The sequence below is a fragment of the Microcebus murinus genome, chromosome 15 (genome assembly GCF_040939455.1).
Source record: "Microcebus murinus isolate Inina chromosome 15, M.murinus_Inina_mat1.0, whole genome shotgun sequence".
NCBI classification, from domain to species: Eukaryota; Metazoa; Chordata; class Mammalia; order Primates; family Cheirogaleidae; genus Microcebus; species Microcebus murinus.
The window spans coordinates 27,198,905-27,219,295 of record NC_134118.1 but is presented as its reverse complement, the minus strand read 5'-3'; the positions used below and the strand labels follow the sequence as shown (position 1 = coordinate 27,219,295).

Sequence of the window (20,391 nt, the reverse complement as noted above, 5' to 3'; positions counted from 1 at the left end):
TTTTAGATATTATTCATTTTCTATATAAGCCAGTTTGTTTATTTGTTCACCAACTGTGCCTTTTAATTCTATAACCTACTCATACTTAAACTACATTTTTGGTGATAAAGCCATTTGGTATCCACCAAAAATGGGGGGAAAAATGAAATCAACCTTAGAATGCTACAAATGCATTATTATCAACCCATGAGTTTTAATATGTTCCAAACTCTGATCTGTGTGAATAGTTTTGGGCTAACTGGGTAGGAATATGTGATTAAAATTGTTAGCATCCATTTCTATAAATGAAATTAAAGTATGTGCTCTATGGTCATTACAGTACAGTGTTATGTATGTAATTTTAAAATCCATTTCAAAAGTGTGTATGCATTAAAGGCAAAGTCCTGCCTTCGTAAGTTATCTTTTAAAATTGTACATGTTTAAAAGGACAGCTTCAGAAAGGCACATGGAAAATTTTTTATGCTACAATACATTATCATGGTGAAGGAGTCTTTTCAGTATACTCAACTACTCCTCCCCAAAATAGCTTCCTACAGTTGTAGTAAAATACAGGCAAAGCTCAGAGTTACATGACTGTATACAAAAATTAGAGAAAAACACGATAGAGGCAGAGTGTTAGGACAGGGAAAGAGGAGAGTAAGAGAGGAAGGGGAGGAGGAAAAAGAGGAAGGAAGAGAGACTTTTCTGTTCCCAGATAAATGGCAGTTGCAGTAGCTGTTCCAGATATGCTGTGATGTCCACAACAGAGGGACACGAAATTTCCTCATAGATTTACACTGTACTGATTCATATATTAGCAAATTAGGAAGTGTGACAACAGCTGCAGTTATAGGAGAATGGTGATTGATGAAGGATCTAATTTAATTTGAACTTTGAATAACTTTGTAGGCAAAAGGAATAAGAATTCTTATAATGAATATAAAGCATTGATATAAGGAAACACCTATTTTAAAATGCAGGTGTAGAACTTAAAACATAGCAGGACAAAGAAGAAAACTGGCTAATAAGAAAAGAAAGAAAGGGCACAGTCAGGATTAAAGTGGATATTGCTTTAGCCACATTTAGCCAAGTGCTTTACTAATCCTTTTTTTTTTTTTTGTAATTTGAAGGTTATACAATAGTTGAAAATCTATATTTTCACATGGATTTCAAATTCAAATGCAAGTGATGTATAACATTTCCTTCCTTCTCTTAAAGGTACCATCTTAATTTTCTGTTCAGTGTACAATCAAACAGCAAGCAAAATTCCATATTTTTAAATAAAATGGAAGTTAAGATTTCAGACTTAGATAGATATAAAAAATTTCATTTCTATTTTTAGTCAAGAGTTAAATGAGCTTTTTGTGGAAAATTTTTCTCTACTTTTGTAAGATTAGAAAGTTAACTAATTTGCAAATATTATATATGGTCTACTACCAATTGTGGGTTCATGTATTCCCCACTAATTACTTCTGTTTCCATGAAATTCAGAGTTAAAAAATCCTTTTAGCTACAACTATAAATTGATATATGAAAATGACAATTGAACTTTTGGTGCCTAGAGCAGGGAGGACAGTGACAGGCTATTTACAGCAGTGTTTCTCCAAGCACATCCATGGACTGCCTGGGTCAGAATCTTCTAGAAGGGTTATTAAAATACAGAGCCCATCCCAAACCAACTCTTCAGGTGGGGCTGAGAAATCCACACTTAACCAAGTCTCTGGGTGATGCACATGCACACTAAGCCACAACTTCATAAAATGCTGTTGGAATAATGCCTATTTCTGCTTGTGTATGAACACATACGATGGCCATACAGCAGGAATGCCTGTTATAGATCTTTTGGAGACTGAGAATTTCCCCATCTTCACTCAACAGGGAGTCAGATGCCTAAGAGACCACCCTTCCCAGGAAACATCAAACATCATAAGGTAGCCACCTTCTGCATCAAACATTTTGAAACATCTGAAAAACAGTGGATAGAGCTGGAAGCTTTTATCTTGCAGATAAAGCTGTGGTAGGAAAGCCAGTGGCTCCACTTGGTCACAAAATCTTCATTATGATCCTCTTGTTAATGATTACACAAGGACAATTAATGAGATAAGCTAGGGCAAGTCTTGCTGTAATAGGTGCCCAATATCTGCCTGGCATGCTGACTGCATGGAATGTTCTTGGGGGTGATGCTCACATTGGCTACTAAAATATGACACTCTCTGATATAATGCCACTTTTAATTTTAAAAATCTATATCTGTGGTTCTCAGCTTTTGGTGTGGATCACAATCACCTTTAGAACTGCTAAAAACCCAGGTTTCTGGGCCCTACTCCCAGAGGTTCTGATGGTTTAAATGAGAAGAACAGTCTTTCATTTTCCTAGTGCCCTTTGTCTACCAGAAAGATGGACTTGCAAGTGGTAACTAAACTGTAAGCACATATGTTATAGCAATGTCCACATTTAAGAGGATATTTTTTTAAATAATCATTGTTGTACCAGAGAACTCACTATAAAAAAAATCAAGCTCTAGAGGATGTTTTAATTATTTTATATCATAGCTAGGTCATTGAAATGGCAGCATACAAATAATTTGAATATTATGTTGCAGTGATTAAATGGTATATTCACATTTTTATATATAGAATATGGCCTATGCACTTCCATGATTTACATATCAAGAGTAAGGACTTTTATATATCAGGAGTAAGGACTTCAGATGAGCTTAACTAGGCATCATATGCCTTAGAAAATGTCTGTTTCTTCTCAATAGAGAAATCAGCTGAGAGATCCATCCTAAAGTATAGCAGAAGTAGTAGTTTGATTGAAGGGTCTCACTTCAGACAGATCTGCTGAAGTTTTTGTTCAGAGGTTTTGAATGCATCAGACAACAATGCTGAAAATAGTGGCAAATGGAAAAAGTATGAATTCCTCCCAAAACATCACTTCATGAATAGAGTACTCTCTCTCAGAAGCACAGCACATGTGCTATGACACACACCACTGGAGTTAATAGAGTGCTTATGATGTGAATGTCCACATCTTCCAAACATTTTCTAACAGCTGGGTGCAGAGGAACAGAGCTGCTTTCCTATTAAATACACCTATTGCACTAGAGATGTTTACTCGTGATCCCCAGAAGAAAACAAAAATCCTCAGTTTTGTGATGTGTTAGGTTTTCCAGAATAATAAAAGAAATTCCTTTCTTAAATGGATTGAGATATCACAATATATTTTCATATTTTCCTCCAAATATTTTAAATAAAAATTATATTGCTATAAAAATACATGGGAAAACTAAATATCCTTTGGAGCTTCCTTTTATATTTTTATGTTTTTTAACATCTAGTTGATCAATGTTTAATGATATCAGTAGTCAGAAAAAGCCCATTCTTAAAATAACAAACAGTCTGCAGCATTTCCTATTTTATAAACTATTCTGAACTTGGTCTAATAGCCAGAAACCATATTTCATTTTCTTGGGATACTGTTATTAATAATAATATTAATCTAAATTACAACATGTTTTATAACATGATGATCTTGTTCGCTGAGTTCCTTCTTTAGTGATGTCTACTTAAATGATAAACTACTTCAGTTAACCAAGTCTACTAATTACCATTTACCCAGAGTAATATCATCTGCATAATAGAATTTTGTAACTTAGCTAAAGTAGTATTTAGTGTGAAGATATAGCCTTAGAAGTATATGTTGGAAAAGGTAAAACTGTTAATGAGCTAAGGATTCAATACAAAAAGAATTTTTAAAAGGAGATTAAAAGATTAAACCCAAGAAATAAAAAAGAGAAAGTAAAAAAAGAAAGGGAAAATGAATTAATAGACTAGGAAATGGAAAAATACAGAGAAATAATTTTCTTTAAAAACTGATTTTTCTTACATACCTAAAAAAATAGACATCATAGAAGGTTGGCCAATGAAAAGATTATCTTTGGAAATAAAAAATATAATATAATTTTAGATGGAATAGAAACTTTCATCATAAAGATATATATTTTCTTGAATAATTTAAAAAGAAATAAAAAATGGAGGAGAAAATTTTCTAGAAAAACATAATTTATAAAAATATGACTTAAAACTAGAAAACATAAAAAGACTTATAATTATTTAATAACTTGAATTAGTAAATTAAAAGGCACTAATACTAGAGAGTTTTATAAGCAAGTATTGCTGAACATGGAGAAAAAGATAACTCTAATCAAAACTCTTCCATAGAAAAAGAGGAGAAGGGAGGAATTTTCCCAAATTCACTCTTATGATTGAAAACATTAATACCAAAGCTAGATAAGAATAACAAATGAAAAACAATATGGGATTTCATTTCTAGATATAGCTGCAACAATCCTAAATAATACATTTAAAACAAAATTCAGCGATTTGTGCATATAATGACTAAGCAAGATTTATCTCAAATAAGGAAGGATTGTTTATCATTAGAAACTCACCATATGAACAGATTAGAAGCCAAGAAGTTATATTTGTAAAACTTCAACATCAATTCATAAGAAAACAATTATGAGTCTCACGTTAAGAATAAAAAGAAACTTCTTTAAATTAATTAAGTGAAATATTAAAAGTGTTACTTTAAACCAACGAAGAGACCATGATACCAGCTTTCAACCCTGTTGCAGGCGGGGGTCTCTACAAGCAGATGCTGTGAGAAATCACAGTGTAAGACATTTACATTAGAGATGAACACTTTAGAAAGAAAGAGGAGGTCTGATTGGACAGAGGGAGAAGCTGAACTGTGCTATGGACCAGGGAAGGCTCAAGTCAACTCCCTCTCTGAGTTAAAGGGGCTGCTCCACAAGGGAGGCACCCTGGGACCAGCAGACCCTACTTAATTCTTTAATCCTTTTAACATCATGAGCCAACTTTATTAGGATGAATTCTATCCCTCATTCTTATTCTTTAAAATTGTCTTAGCTGTTCTCATAAACTTTGCCATATTATCTGACTGTCTGCTTGTTAAATTCCATGAAACATTCTGTGTGATAGATATTATTTGGTTGCTTCTTTAGACCCATTCTCCGTGGAGCTGCAGCCCCTGTGGCTTCTGACTTCTAGCCGGGTTTGGCCAATGGGAGACACCAGCAGGAGATTGTAGTGGGGAGAAGAAAGAGAAGGGTAAAGGTATTCATTCCTCTGGTCCCTCTCTGTCTCTCAGCAGGTGTGGCAGTGGATGTGTACATTTCAAGATTCCAGTTCTATCTGGATTTCTTTGCCCCTATTCTCTCATTTCCCCCATTAGGCTGAGAGTTAGTGGTGGTTATAATAGGTATCATAGAGAGACCTCTATTATACCTGCAGCAGACCCTAAGGGGCTGACATATATTCTCTGCAGCGGAGCCTGAAGGGGCTGACAGCTAAAGGCTGTCCACTGCCCACATTCCTCCACCTGGGCAGCAAGTCCTCCCTTGAAGGAGGATTTGGGTGGCTCTTCTCTGTGTCTACACCAATCCCTTTGCTATGACTTTGTATAAGAGTTCTTACTAATATGCTATTTCCAGAAAAATAAATTAGAGAGATACAGATTGAAAAAAAAAAAAAGATGTGAACACTTCAAAATTGTATGCCATGGTTTTAAGAGCATCAAGGTGAATGCATGAGCTCAAATCCTGGCCCTGCCATTTACTAGCTGTGTGGTTTCAGTCAGATTAGTTATTTCTGTGCTTAGGTTTTCTTACGTGGAAAATGAGGACAGTATTAACTACCAGTTACAAGCTGCATTGCCTTAGTCAAGTTACTATAACCACTAACCTCTGGGAACATCTTTCTTTAAAAAAGATATACATATATACAACAATAATAGTACCTGTATCACAGGATTGAATTGAAGATTAAATAAACTACTCCATCTAAAGTATGCTTTTCAAGAAAGTGAGTTATAGATAAATTTTAGAGATAATGATGATTATTTTTTATTATACACAGACAACATGGTTATCTAGCTAGCCTATACAATAGAAAGAACTTCAAAAAAAATATTACAAGAGATAAAAGCTTAGAAAGGTTGCTGGATGAAAAATCAACGTGTAAAAATCAATTTACATCACCAATAAACATGCAGAACATGTATCTTTTTAAACATCTCATTTATAATTACAAAAAAAAAAACAATAACAATCCTGGGAGTAAATCTCAGAAAGCTAAGTAAGATGTTTATAGAAAAAAATATAATATCATTGAAGCACATAAAAGAAAAGCTAGATAAATGGAGTTATGTAACTTATATATGAATAGAAAGGTTCTATCATAAAACTGATAATTGTCTTAAACTATAAAACTAATGTACTTCCAATTCAAACAGATATGTCAGAGACTTTGGAGGAAAGGGATATCATATCCAAAAGGACCAGAACAGAAATGTGGTTAGAGTTAAAAAAAGGAAGTTTTCCCTCTATTATACCTATTATAACCACCACTAACTCTCAGCCTAATGGGGGAAATGAGAGAATAGGGGCAAAGAAATCCAGATAGAACTGGAATCTTGAAATGTACACATCCACTGCCACACCGGCTGAGAGACAGAGAGGGACCAGAGGAATGAATACCTTTACCATTCTCTTTCTTCTCCCCACTACAATCTCCTGCTGGCGTCTCCCATTGGCCAAACCCAGCTAGAAGTCAGAAGCCACAGGGGCTGCAGCTCCACGGAGAATGGGTCTAAAGAAGCAACCAAATAATATCTATCACACAGAATGTTTCATGGAATTTAACAAGCAGACAGTCAGATAATATGGTAAAGTTTATGAGAACAGCTAAGACAATTTTAAAGAATAAGAATGAGGGATAGAATTCATCCTAATAAAGTTGGCTCATGATGTTAAAAGGATTAAAGAATTAAGTATTAAATTGGCAAGGGATTAGACAAATAAACCAATGGAACAGAACAGAGAAACAAAAACAGATGTGTGTGTGTGTGTGTGTGTGTGTGTGTGAGTGTGTGTGCGTGTGTATGACTTGAATATTACAGAGTTAACCTTACAAATCAATGGGAAAAATTAAACTGAAACAGTTGGCTATGAATTTGGGGATAAGGGAAGACTGATCCTTATTTCAGAAGCAACTATAAAAATAAATTCCAACTGGGCCAAGGACCTTAATGCAAAACATAGTTAAAGCTTTAATAGGAAACTAAGTGAAGATTTTTATAATCTCTAAGAAAATGCTACTCAAATAAGAAATACTATATTTATAAGGGCAAAGTAATTAAAATCAGAAGACTAAAATTTTATAATCTCTATACATAAAAGACATTATAATGAACTTTAAAAACAAACGGCAGTATACAAGAAAATATTTCAATGCATATAAATGACAAAAAGTTAGTACTCAGAATATATAAAAATTCTTAAAATCCATTTTAAAAATTCAAACTGAAGGGAAAACTACAAAATATTTAAATGATATTTTGCAAAAGGGAAGACAAATAAAAAGAGAAGTCCTTATATACATGAAAAGATGCTCAACAGTACAAGGAGGGAAAAATATTAAACATCAAGAAGATATTTAAACACAAATGTACAAAAAACAAATTTTGATAATGCATTGCTGATGGGCATGTAAATTGGTATGACTATTATGGAGATCAATATCACAATACCTGCCTGTCAAGATAGATCTGTAAAAACCTGCTGAAGATAGAAACAGCTCTTTAAACACCACTATCACATTTTCACAGTTTTCCTACATATTTAAGTACCTACAACTAATATAGAGACTTTTTGTTTATGAAGTTTGTAAAAGTAATGTATCATATATACATTATAACTATCATTTGTGACTTTATTCACTCAAATCATATATTTTTTAAGTATCAAGTAGTATTTATTCTGAATAGTCTCTCAATGGCAAGAACCAGAAGATAAAACCAAACAAAATTATTATTTCGGTTCCTACTTTTCTGTTGCCCACTAAAGGTATAGCTTGATTGTTTTTTATTTCAAAGTATAATATTATGGGGGTACAAATATTTTTGGTTACATACATCACTTTCATAATGATTGAGGCTTGGTTATAAGTGTGCCTGTCACTCAGATAGTGTTCACTGTACCCGTTGGGTAGGTTTTCACCTATCCCTACTTCCTCCCTGCTTGATTTCTATTAAACTTTACTTCCCTCTATACATATATATCCTCATATGGCAAAATGCTCAACATCACTAATCATCAAGGAAAAGCAAATTAAAATCCCAATGAGATATTACCTTACCCCAGTTAAAATGGCTTTTATTAAAAAGTCCAAAAAGATGCTGGCAGAGAGAAAGGAATGCTTATACACTGTTGGTAAGACTGAAAATTAGTACAACCTCTGTGGAAAATAGTATGGAGATTCCTCAAATAACTAAAAGTGGACCTACCATTTGATCAAGAAATCCTACTACTAGGTATTTACCCAAAGGAAGAGAAGTCATTTTATCAAAAAGATACCTGCACTTGAATGTTTACTGCAGCATAATTCCCAACTGCAAAAATGTGGGATCAACACAAGTGCCTATTAATTCATGAATAGATTAACAAAATGTGGTATATGTATATGATGGAGTACTACTGAGCCATGAATAAGGATGACTTAATGCCTTTTGCAACAATTTGTAGCTGGAAACCATTATCCTATCAAAAAAATGGAAAAACAAATACTACATATACTCATTATGAAAGTAAATTATATTTTAAATATTAATCTATGTTGACAAGTGAATATTAGTTCATTCATTTTAACTTCTGTATAGTATGCAGTTGCATGAAAATAAGCTAATTAATGATAGTTTAGAATTTTTAAATCAATAGAAGTGGCATTGCCATAAATATATCTTTTTGTGCCCACATACAAAGAGTTTTTTAGAAGTGAAATAGCCAAACACCTCTAGAAATGTGATACTGTACCGCAAGTAGACTATATTGACATGAAAAAGATATCCAAGAAAGATTGTAAAAAGATAAGGCATAGCACAATACATATTCATTGAAATGTTATATTTTAATATATGAACATAAATATATATGTGACATGTATGATCATATGATCTACATTTTAGATGCATCTCAGAAAGGAAGTCAATGTTGTGGAGTTGGGAGGGAATTGAAGGGGAATAATAACTTTCACTCTTAATATTTCTATATTGTTTAATTTTTTATAACAAACATAATTTTCCCTGATAGTTTTATAGCTATAAAATATAAAACATTGAAAAAGTTCACCTTTATCATTTTATTTTGTATTGTGCTTATTATCCTACTATAATGTGGTAAAAACACCCTTGGATATCAGATTGAATGTTTACATTATACATGATTCACAAACTAATAATTATACAGCTAACTGATTTTTCAGATGTTGTTTCCTTCTACGACAAAACTTTTTCTAAGTAATTTTCTGGCATCGAGGAAGATCCAACACAAAAATATCTCGCTCTTAAAGCATGGATCCCAGCACCCACATGGTGAAGTACACATCATCAAAGTCACATTCAGGACTGCTGAGTAAATAGGAACCCATGAGGGACTGGAGGGCAGGTGAGTTCAGAGTCCATGATCTATTGAACTGTTACCACCATGAAAAAACGGGAGTCAGACTTGTGGGGGGAGGGGGGGAAATGGGCATTTATTGAAACCTTAAAATCTGTACCCCCATAATATGCCGAAATAAAAAAATAAATAAATAAAGTAAAATAAAAGCAAAAAAAAAAACTGTTTACTATTCTTTCCTCATCAAAAAACACACATATGTAATACTTGGCGACATGAAATTGTTCTCTTTTTGTTTATTAGGACAAGTTGGTTCCCTATAATTAATAATCAATAATTAGGCCGGGCGCTGTGTCTCACGCCTGTAATCCTAGCTCTTGGGAGGCCGAGGCGGGCGGATTGCTCAAGGTCAGGAGTTCAAAACCAGCCTGAGCAAGAGCGAGACCCCGTCTCTACTATAAATAGAAAGAAATCAATTGGCCAACTGATATATATATAAAAAATTAGCCGGGCATGGTGGCACATGCCTGTAGTCCCAGCTACCAGGGAGGCTGAGGCAGAAGGATCGCTCGAGCCCAGGAGTGTGAGGTTGCTGTGAGCTAGGCTGACGCCACGGCACTCACTCTAGCCTGGGCAACAAAGCGAGACTCTGTCTCAAAAAAAAAAAAAAAAAAAAAAAATAATCAATAATTTCTTTAAAGCAATGTATTAGCACGTGTTCTCTCTTACACTGTTGAGAGGAAAATTTTTCTAAGAAATTTTCACATTAGATGTGTCATCTAACTTAGCATGAAACAGAGGACTGCTTTTCACACTATTTTTTCTATATATAATTTTTATCACCAATATATTTACACACAGGAAAATGTTTTAAAACCCACAATAAAACTAATGAGATTTAACAGAAGTCAACAGTTTGAAGTTTTGCCTCAATATTCATTTTTGCATTCAAGAAGTATTTATATACATTTTTATTATGGAAATGACTCACACATTAAAGACTATTTGGGAAATAAAAGTATAAAACTAATCATAGTCCTATGACCACTATTAACATTTTTAAATACTTCTTTTTATTTATACAATGAATATTTGGGGCATTTGGGGGTCACATATGATTTAAAAATTTTAACACCTTCTGTGTCATATTTAACAATTTCTGAAAATTGACAACTAGGGTTCATCCTCATAACAAAAGCCCTCAGAAATAGTGTCTATTACCACTTCTTTTTTCTTAGGGCTCATTTTCTTTACCATGAATGCCATAACGAACATATCACAAAGTCTCAGACTCAGCCTTTTATACTTGTCACTCAAAATCTTGGTAATCTGTCAGATTAATTCCCCCACTTCTTTCTAATTCTCTGTGATTATTCATGGCACAGAATTGTTTTTTCATAAGGTAGTTATGAATAAATACTTGATTTATTTATTAAAGATTTTTAAAAGAAAATATACTTGTGAGGTTAAGAGATTTCAGAAAAGATTAAGTCTAAAAGTAAGCCATAAATAAACCAAATTACTTCATTAAAAAGGAAAGGTAGCTGGCAGGAACTATTATATATATTATGCTAAATATTAAAGGGTCATCTCACACTGTGCCTAGGACATGACTTTGGGTTCTTTTAAAGCAAAATTGCTAAGAAATATCAAAGGAAATATAGTTCTAAAAGGAAAATAATTTGTCTCTAATTGATCGAATTTCAAATTTTGGAGAAATTAGCAGAACCAGAATCCAAACTTGTAAGCATATGGGCAATTTAACTTTATTAAACCCTAAATACAAAAACTTATTGAAGACTGAATAATTACATGCTGTGTACCATGCTTCAGTAACATCTATATAGACCTTTTAGTATTACACTATTAAAATAAATCACAAGTAAAATTTTTGTTGAAATACTGCACTTTTAAACAGAAAAAAAACTACCCACAATTAATCACCCTAAAAATTAATAGATAACCAGTAAAACTAAATAAATTTTATAGCTAAGTAAACCTACTTAAACTTATAGAACTTAAAAAGCCTTGTAGGCAGTTCTTAAGGTGTCATTATCATGAGCTAGGACAAATAAATTGAGCAATAAATGAATACCTACTTCCTTCCCTTTTCTTTCAACTCTATTCCTTTAGAATTTCACTAACTTAAAATTATCGATTTCTACAAAGTTCATTTGTTTCAAATGTTCATAACTCAATATTTGTTAGTCTGCATATTTTATACAACATTCTCCCTTGATTCTTCACATAATTATTTTTTATTAATAGATGATCTTGTTTATTTGTTAGATCCTTCTTTACTGCCCCCCCACACCCACACCTGCACAGGCACACAGACACACATACACACACAATTCATCATTTAATGTGCCAAACATTTTGTGACAGTACTCTTATATTTGGTACATCTCCTCAATCCACATCACACTGCCTCCAACTATCTAGGAATCTTTCAGGCTTGTCCCAACAATAGGACATTGAGTACACTCATTTGTCCTGCTGTTAGAAAACTCTTCCATTCTCTCCCCACCTAATGAATTTTTTCCTTCTTCCACTGTCAGCTCAAACATCACTTCCTCAAGGAGGCTTGCCCAGCCCTGTCTTGGCTAAGTCAAACTCCCTTGTTATAGGCTTTCCCATTAGTGTGCATTTGTCCTTCACTGTACTCACTCTTGCAAATATGCATTGGTTTGTGTGCTTAATTAATTAATTTCATGGAAATAAAAAGCTTCAAAGAGGCAGAAATCATGCCACATTTTTTACACATCATTTTATTACAAAGACCTAGCTGAGTACTGGGCATAGACTAGACTACCAACAAATAAATACTGAAAGACAACAAAAAAGAAAGAAGGAATAGAGGGAAATTAATCACATGTCAGCAGATGACCTCATAGTTACCAGAAGAATTATTTAAATGGCCTCATTTGGTGATCTAAAAGATGATAAATTTGTAAATTAAATACATTGGAGAAATACACTGTTTTAGTTTCTTCTTTATTATTTTTCTTTCATTGTAAATGGATGTGGCATATTGCTTTAGTCTTGATCTTCCCTTCCTTCCTTCCTTCCTCCCTCCCCTCCCCTCCCCTCCCCTTCCCTTTTTTTCCCTGCCACCCAGAAAAGAAAAGAGCAGAGTCTAGACTAAGAAATTATGTGCAAGTAGTGAAGGTGACTGCAGGGAGTGAGAGTGAGGCACTGGGTAAAATGAAACAGGAAGAGTAAAAGCCAATACAAGTGTGTGGAACTGGGAGACAACCATGCCAGCTGCGACTCTGTCCCACCTGGCCCTCCTGTGGAACCACAGAGCATCTCTCAGAACTGCCCACCCATTCCCACGGATTGAGAGGTTGCCTGGGTGGGATTAGCAGTATGGACCTCCGTCAAGGGCAAAGGGAGAAATAAGACGTGCCAGTAAAGTCACAGGGCAGAAAGTGAAAGATACGCAGCACAGCTTGAGGTGGGAAAGTCAGCACAACTGAGTTAAAGCCTGCCTACAATGTCTGCCAGAGCCATAGTCCAAACCGGAAGTGAGGCTGAGAGGACAAGAGGCCCAAGACCCAGAGAGCATGTGATATACCTTGTGAAAATCAACTAGTGTCAGCCCCAAACAATGAGCCGGCAAGACCATACTACCTAATTTATCATTTCCACCGAGTTTCAATGAATCTCCTAATATGCCTTAGGACACTGAATGGATGGCAAGTAAAAAACCTATTCCAGACATTCTCCAATTTCCAGTTGATTGTGTCCCCAAAAGTCAGTGATTCCTAACATGTTATCTGGAATATATAATCACTTAAAAATAACATTATAAGCCGGGCGCGGTGGCTCACGCCTGTAATCCTAGCACTCTGGGAGGCCAACGCGGGCGGATTGCTCGAGGTCAGGAGTTCGAAACCAGCCTGAGCGAGAGCAAGACCCCGTCTCTACTATAAATAGAAAGGAATTAATTGGCCAACTAATATAAATATATATAAAATTAGCCGGGCATGGTGGCGCATGCCTGTAGTCCCAGCTACTCGGGAGGCTAAGGCAGAAGGATTACTTGAGTCCAGGAGTTTGAGGTTGCTGTGAGCTAGGCTGACGCCACGGCACTCACTCTAGCCTGGGCAACAAGCGAGACTCTGTCTCAAAAAAAATAAAATAAAATAAAATAACATTATATATGATAGTTGATCCTCAGTACCAATCCATAACTAGGCAGATTTAACAAAAATTCTAGGCCAAGCCACAGAAGTATAGTTAATTCAGATCATACGTCCCTAACAATATACTTCAGGCATGATCTGAATTAACTATACTTCTGTGGATTGGTCAAGAAATATATTCTAAGTTTTATCCATATACCAATAAGAAAAGGGATCAATATACTACTAGCTTGTTAACACTATTATATGCAAATGACAATAAGTCAGTTGCTTTTCAGAGCAAGAGTCTAAAAAATAAAAGACAGTTGTTTCTAAAAAGAGGGAGATTCTAAATTTCCCAGATTTTTCACTCCATATTTATAGCATTTATTTGTAAGTTAGGATGGTTCATAAATCATGGAGCTCTTGTGTACAGAAAAGAGCCTCACTTTTCCATACACACACATGTGTGTGTGTCTGTGCTACTGTGTGGGTATCACTTCCAAAAGAATTAAAAGTTTTGTCAATTTATAATGTTTAGATACCAAGAACTTGAATGTACTGGCTGTTGGAATCATCGGTCTTCACTGTAGCTAACATCTACCTCAAAAGGATAACAAACTATCTCAATGTAGATGGTACAAAATGTAACTGCTTAGTAGAATCTGGCCTGTTTTTACAAAAATACTTTTTTTAATGGGTGTAGAGTTACCTGTATTGCCTAGGAGCCTGGAGGCTGGGACTACTAACTCCAGTTTTATCATAAGTAATGATCTTGGATCCCTGTACATCTATGTATGTAATCAGCGAAAAATAATGACCCACTTCAGCTGACAGTTTGGTGAAATACCCCACAGCAGACCAACACTACCACAACAACTAGAAGAGCCAAATATAAGGGGAAAAAATCTAATAAAAACTATGAGAGCTTCTGAAGAAGTCAAGATTAGAGGCTTTGAGATTCCAAGTGGAGGAAGTATCAAAGGGGTAGGCTGATTTTTAAGGTTGTGTCTCCCCCACCACCACACCCTGGAATGAAGGGTGGGTGCAATTGCCGGTCTGGAAACACGAAAGAGATTCAGAATATGGTCTTTGCCTGAGCAGAGGACTGCTGCTCAGAGAAACCAGCAGAGAGGTTGGCAGTATTAAGGAGCTGGAGAGACAAAATGGGAGACCTGAGGGGCCAAGATCCCAGTGAGAAATAAAAGGTAGAGCAGCCAGCTGACATGTACATAATGTTACTCAAATGACATTTGCTAAAGCCTGAAGTTGCACATAGGATTGGAAGCTAAGACACTAAGAAGGAAGCGTCTGAAAAGAAGAGCAGGATTCTCAGGAGTCTTGTGCTGGTCTGTGTTCAGGACCTATGCATGCACTGTTGGTGCCTTTAGATACCTATGTCTTGGCAGCTGATTGCCCCAGAAGGGGATGAAGTCTAACACTTGACTCAGCTCAGTCATTAACTGGATTACAATGATTGGCCACCTGCCCATTGCATCTGTGTAGCAGAGGAAATGTTGACACCCTTGTGGAGATGGATAAATCATCTAGAGCTTCTATGAATCTTCTACACAATGACTAAATTCAGGAGTAAAGAGAGATGCCAAAAAGATGCTCACAGCAGTGCAGTTATTGACATTAGCAGGCAAAACTTTGAAGTAATCTTGATTAATATGGTCAAAGCAATAAAGGAAAAAATGGAGAAAGCAGATAAATTTGGATGTATAAAAAAGACCTAAAGGCACATTTAAAAAAAGAAAAAAAATACAACAATTACAATAATAATCCATGGATGAGCTTGACAGCATAATAAGCATAGGGTAGAAGGTGGTTAATAAACTGAAGAAAGGTCAAAAAAATATTCAAACAAACAAAGAGAGAAAAAAGAGTATAAAGCAGTGAAACAAGTATAAGAGACATGTTGGGTATAGTAAAACCAGATATTACACATGTAATTGAGATCTCAGAAAAAGAACAGCTATATACGAAGTAGATATAGAGCTATATATGAGTAGAGCTATATATGAAGAGATAATAGTTAATAGCAGAGATAATATGCAGACATAATTCACCAACAAATTTCCCCTGATGAAAGATACCAATCCACAAATTCAAGAAACTCTGCAAACTCTAAGGAAGATAAATACAAAGCAAACTACACCTAGGAACATCATAGTAAAACTAAACAAAATAAAGACAAATGAAAAAAAATCATAAAATCAGCCAGAAACAAAGACACATTAACTTCAAAGAAACAATAAGACTGACAAGTTTGATGGAAGCCAGAAATCAAAAGAACAAAGTGTTGAAATCAAAAGAACAAGTGTTGAAAATAATAACTGCCAAATAAAAATTCTATACTTAGATTAAATATTCTTTTTAAATTACGGCTGTATAAAAATATTTCCAGACACACAAAAATGTATGAATTTGTTGCCAGCAAAATTTCAATAAAACATATATAAGCCATCTATTTCACAATATTTATGAATAAATTATGAGAAATGAATTGGCAAGAATGTCACTAATTAAAATTACCAGATATTTCAAATGGAAATCACAAACTAGATTCACCTCTATCAACTTACTTGTTTAACCAAAACTAATTATTATAAGTTTAATTATTATAAATTATTATAATTATATAAATATATAAATATAAAAATATAAATATGAATTATAAATTATTATAAGTTTAAAAGTTAAGTTTACTAATACATAATTGTCAGGAAGTTCTTCCTATATTTTCCAATTCATTTTTGTAGATTAGCCCATTTGCTATGCACTATTGCCTTCCAGAAAGGCAAGGCAGATATTATCATCCTTATTTTATGTAAAATAAAACTAATGTTCAGAAACTTTTCCTAGATGACAGAGTCAAAACAAGAACACATAATTCCTAGGCAGTATTCATCATTTAGACACTAGGAAATAGAAAATGAATTAATAATATCATACATGAGTCCATTAAGTTGCAAAAATTCCCAATATAAAGCAAAGGGATAGTTGTGGCTTCTAGAGAATTTGTCTTAAAATTTCTTTCATTTTTTAAAAAATTCCATTAACATTATTTTAACCCTCTAAATAAGATATCATCACACTCCTAAATATTTTCAACAATCCTGTAACTGTTGGCTTTCATGCTTAACTTGCAATTTCAGAAGCTAAGATGACAAAACCTTTCAGCTAAAGTTTTTACTGGTCAGTTTCTATATCAAAGACCTGCACAAAAGTTAAAACTACAATGTTTTGTGATCCATAAAGCATCCTTAAACTAGAATTTGAATTGCACCATGAAAAAGCCTGTAAAACAACCTTCTGATTGAGTTCAAGATATAATTTTGCCTCAAGAAAAGAAAGTTTCAGTGGATCATAGTGGTCCTAAAGTATCTGTTAAATCACACAACTGGAACAGGGAAAGCCAGAGACTATCAAATAGTGCAAACTTATTCCTCATACATAATCTTTTCATGGAAATTTTCCAGTGTCTTGATATAATACACTTTTCTACAACCTTGGAATACCACTTTTGCCTACTCTGGGCATTGTGCTATGGCTTTGCTTTTGTGCTATAATGCAACTTCCTCCTTTTCCTCATCTTTCCCAGTTAAGAGTCCTTGTGCCAAAGAAGTTGTGAAACATATTAAAGAACATTATGAGAATAATCTCTAGCTCAAGGACATTATTTTACTCTATATGCTTAAAAAAATACTATTGTACTGCCTACCACATATATCAAATCATATCTATCTATAAGATGCTTATGCTTTTTGAGGACTTTCCTCACATATTCTAGTCCATGTGTAGTGAAGTAATGAAGTAGTTTTTACCTTTTTGGATAAAATATTTTTAAAATAAAATTATAGATTTCAGATATAAAATATCATCTGTTCTCCTTAATGTGCATTTTTATTTACCATATAAAGAAGGCAAAACATCTCATTTCTGAAAGCAATATCATTTGCCAAAAACTGTGAGCCAAATGCCACAGTACATCTTGCTGATTACTGCTAGCTATCTGATCGGAATTATAAACATATTTTATGTAAGTGCATATTTTTATGTTGGGTACGCTCCATCACATGAGCACGTCAGCAGACTTACGTTCACTGGACTATTTTCAAAAAGAGATTTTGCTATTTCAATATTTGACGAAAGGAGTCAACATGAGCAACAGGTTCTCTCAGAACCTTAATGTAAAGCCTCAAATAGCTTTACTATAAAGAGATGAGTACAATAAAGTTAGAATGAAATAAAACTTGTGAAAAAACAGGTGGATCCTTTTGTGCCAAGAAGTTAAGAAACAAATAATGAAACAAAAATTTCTGAATCACAGGAGAAAATGTTGGTGCTAATCTCAGAAGTCCTAGATAAAAATGGTGCGCTCTCTGCTCATACCATTGCTCTCTCAACATAGCATAACATAATCAAACATTTAATTATGCACTTCCCAGGAGAGACAAATATGTAAAAACTACAATGAGCTTTTCCAAAATCAAACTGATGCAGCACCCTTTGATTATCCTACCATTCATATTTAATAAAACCTTCCTGTATTGTCCCACCCAGTTCCTTTTTTATTTCCACCACAGTTATTATTCCAATAATTTTCTATCATGTCTGCTCTGAAAAGACCTCAAACTTTATCAAAAAAGCAATCACTGATCAAGAAATTTATTTTGATCCTCTTAGAAAAGCTTCCTCAGGATCACCTACCTTTAAAGAAAAAAAATATATATATATATATATATATACATACACACAGTAAGCTTCGTTTAATTAGAATAAAATGAGTCTTTGAATTATAACCATGATTTTTACTTTCTTATACTCTGGTATTAATGCTGGAATATCAAATTTGTATACCAAGAATCTCCTTAACGTTCAGGGATTATTTATTATACTCTAAACTCATGAATATGAAATAGCTCTTAAAATGTTAAATATTTTAGATCGTACTAGATAAAAACTCAACAAAAAGTAACTGGACCCCAAAGTAGCAAACTTTCACTTCTTTCCATCTTTTTCACAAAACATTTCTTTTGGAAATAAATTGACATTAAAAACAAATGTTCCAACAGATAACACCACTTCCTTGGGATCTGAAAATTGGACTCTACTCAAACAGAAGAAATCCATCAATAAAACGTGTGTCCAACCGGCAGGAAGCCTGGAGACGTGGAGACTGATGAGTTGACTGTATAGCACGCATACGCGATACAACTCTAAACTAAGGTACCTGAGCAGGTTTGGAATCTTTTTAAGTCCCCAGTGCTCTGTAATGGAAAAGATACTGATCTCAAAAATGTTTAGCAAGCAAACCTTTTCCGGAACTACTGAATAACAAAAGGAATTGCCAGGGAAACACGGGGCTCTCTAATTACGTATTGGACATGCCTGTGACTCCATTCACCTGCCACAAATAATCCCCAAGATAAACGCTTCAGAAACCGGGGTGAGAGGGACGCGAGAGTGAATCTCCCCAAGTTTCCCTTTTCCCTCACACCGCTTGGGGATAGAACTTGGGTGTCTCTCTGCCTCGACTGGCCACCTCACTTCCTGAAGCTCCAGAAGCTCGCTCTGCACCTGGATAACTGCGACACTCACCCATGAGCGCAGGACCCCTCTGGCGTCGTAAGTCCCAGCTCTCAGTCCAGCCTGCTGCAGGAACACAATGACATATCTCACCCGGGAGGGCGGTTGCAGGGACCCAGAATTGGACCCAACAGTTGTAGTGAGCCTGACTTAGGTTTGAGCGCATGAGCGCTAAACCCAAGACAAAGGCTGCCTGCGGTCTTCCAGGGAGCGCGCTCTCCCTGGGTAATCGCTGCCGGTCCCCCTCAAGCCCACACAAGGAGCGCGTGAGCCCGTGAAGTAGCTGTCATAGATTCCGCGCTTTCTGAGGGGTGCGGCTGGGTGACGAGTACGACGCTGGTGTAAACGGCGCGCGGCGCGCTGGGGACCCAACAGAAGCAACGTGCGCGCAGGGCGGCGCGAGGGGCCGAGAGGTAACCCGGGACCGACGGCGGAGCAGCGTCGCTCACCACAGCGCGCCGACTGGGCGAGCACGCCGCCTAGGGGTTGGGTCGCCGCGCCCGCCGCGAACCCCAGCCGCGAGTATTGGCTCTCCAGCCGACCCGCTGGGCAAAGGCACCTGCTGCCCACGCTCAGGGGCTGGTGCTGTGCCAAGCCCCGCTCAGGGTCAGGAACAAGCCGCCCAGGACAGCGAACCGTGGAGAGTGCGGATTCACAGAGAGGCTGATCGAATGATCTTTGCAGTCACTTACCGGTGGAGGGTGAAGTGGCTCAGGCGGCCGCCAGGCTGCGCGCGGCTGGCGCCCCGGAGCGCGGGCATCCTCCCATCCTTTGTCAGAGCGGGCGGAGCGCTCCTCCTCAGCTAGCGCACCAGCCGCCGGGTGGCAGGCAGCCCAGCCCGGCTCTGGCTCCGCTCGCCAGCCCTCTCCCTTTCTCTGCTCCCCCTCCCCTTCTCCGTCCCCCTCTCTGAGCCGGCATTCATTCTCCCATGATGTCATCCGGTGGAAATCTGCCATGCTCAAAGACTGGAATAATCCAGCGCTCACGCGGGGAACGCAGAGCGGGCGGAGGCGGCAGTAGAGCCTCTAGGAGTTCCCAGAACCTGGCATCGCAGGGTTACCTGGAGTCAAGGACAGAACAGAGGAGGGGTCTGCGGAAAGGTGGCACCGATGGTGTGTGTGGCCTGGGTGGGTGAGGTGGGGTTGAGTCCGGGAACTGTTGTAAATATTCCTAAATCAGTATTTAAACTGATGGCAGATGCCAACGATA

The 20,391-nt window shown here is 36.2% G+C and overlaps 1 protein-coding gene across 5 annotated transcripts in view; it reads right to left on the bottom strand.

Moving 5' to 3' along the window:
* The window catches only part of MARCHF1 (membrane associated ring-CH-type finger 1), a 726,479-nt gene extending 706,442 nt beyond the window's left edge, over nucleotides 1-20,037 (bottom strand). For 2 of the 5 annotated variants that reach the window (XM_076010551.1, XM_012735576.3), the window contains exon 1: nucleotides 19,195-19,807. The gene's annotated coding sequence lies outside the window, so the exon portion shown is untranslated. Of the gene's footprint in view, nucleotides 1-19,194; nucleotides 19,808-19,874 lie in introns of those variants that run through there. The other 3 variants (XM_076010552.1, XM_076010553.1, XM_076010554.1) reach the window with 3 other exon arrangements.
* Nucleotides 20,038-20,391: the final 354 nt, after the last annotated feature.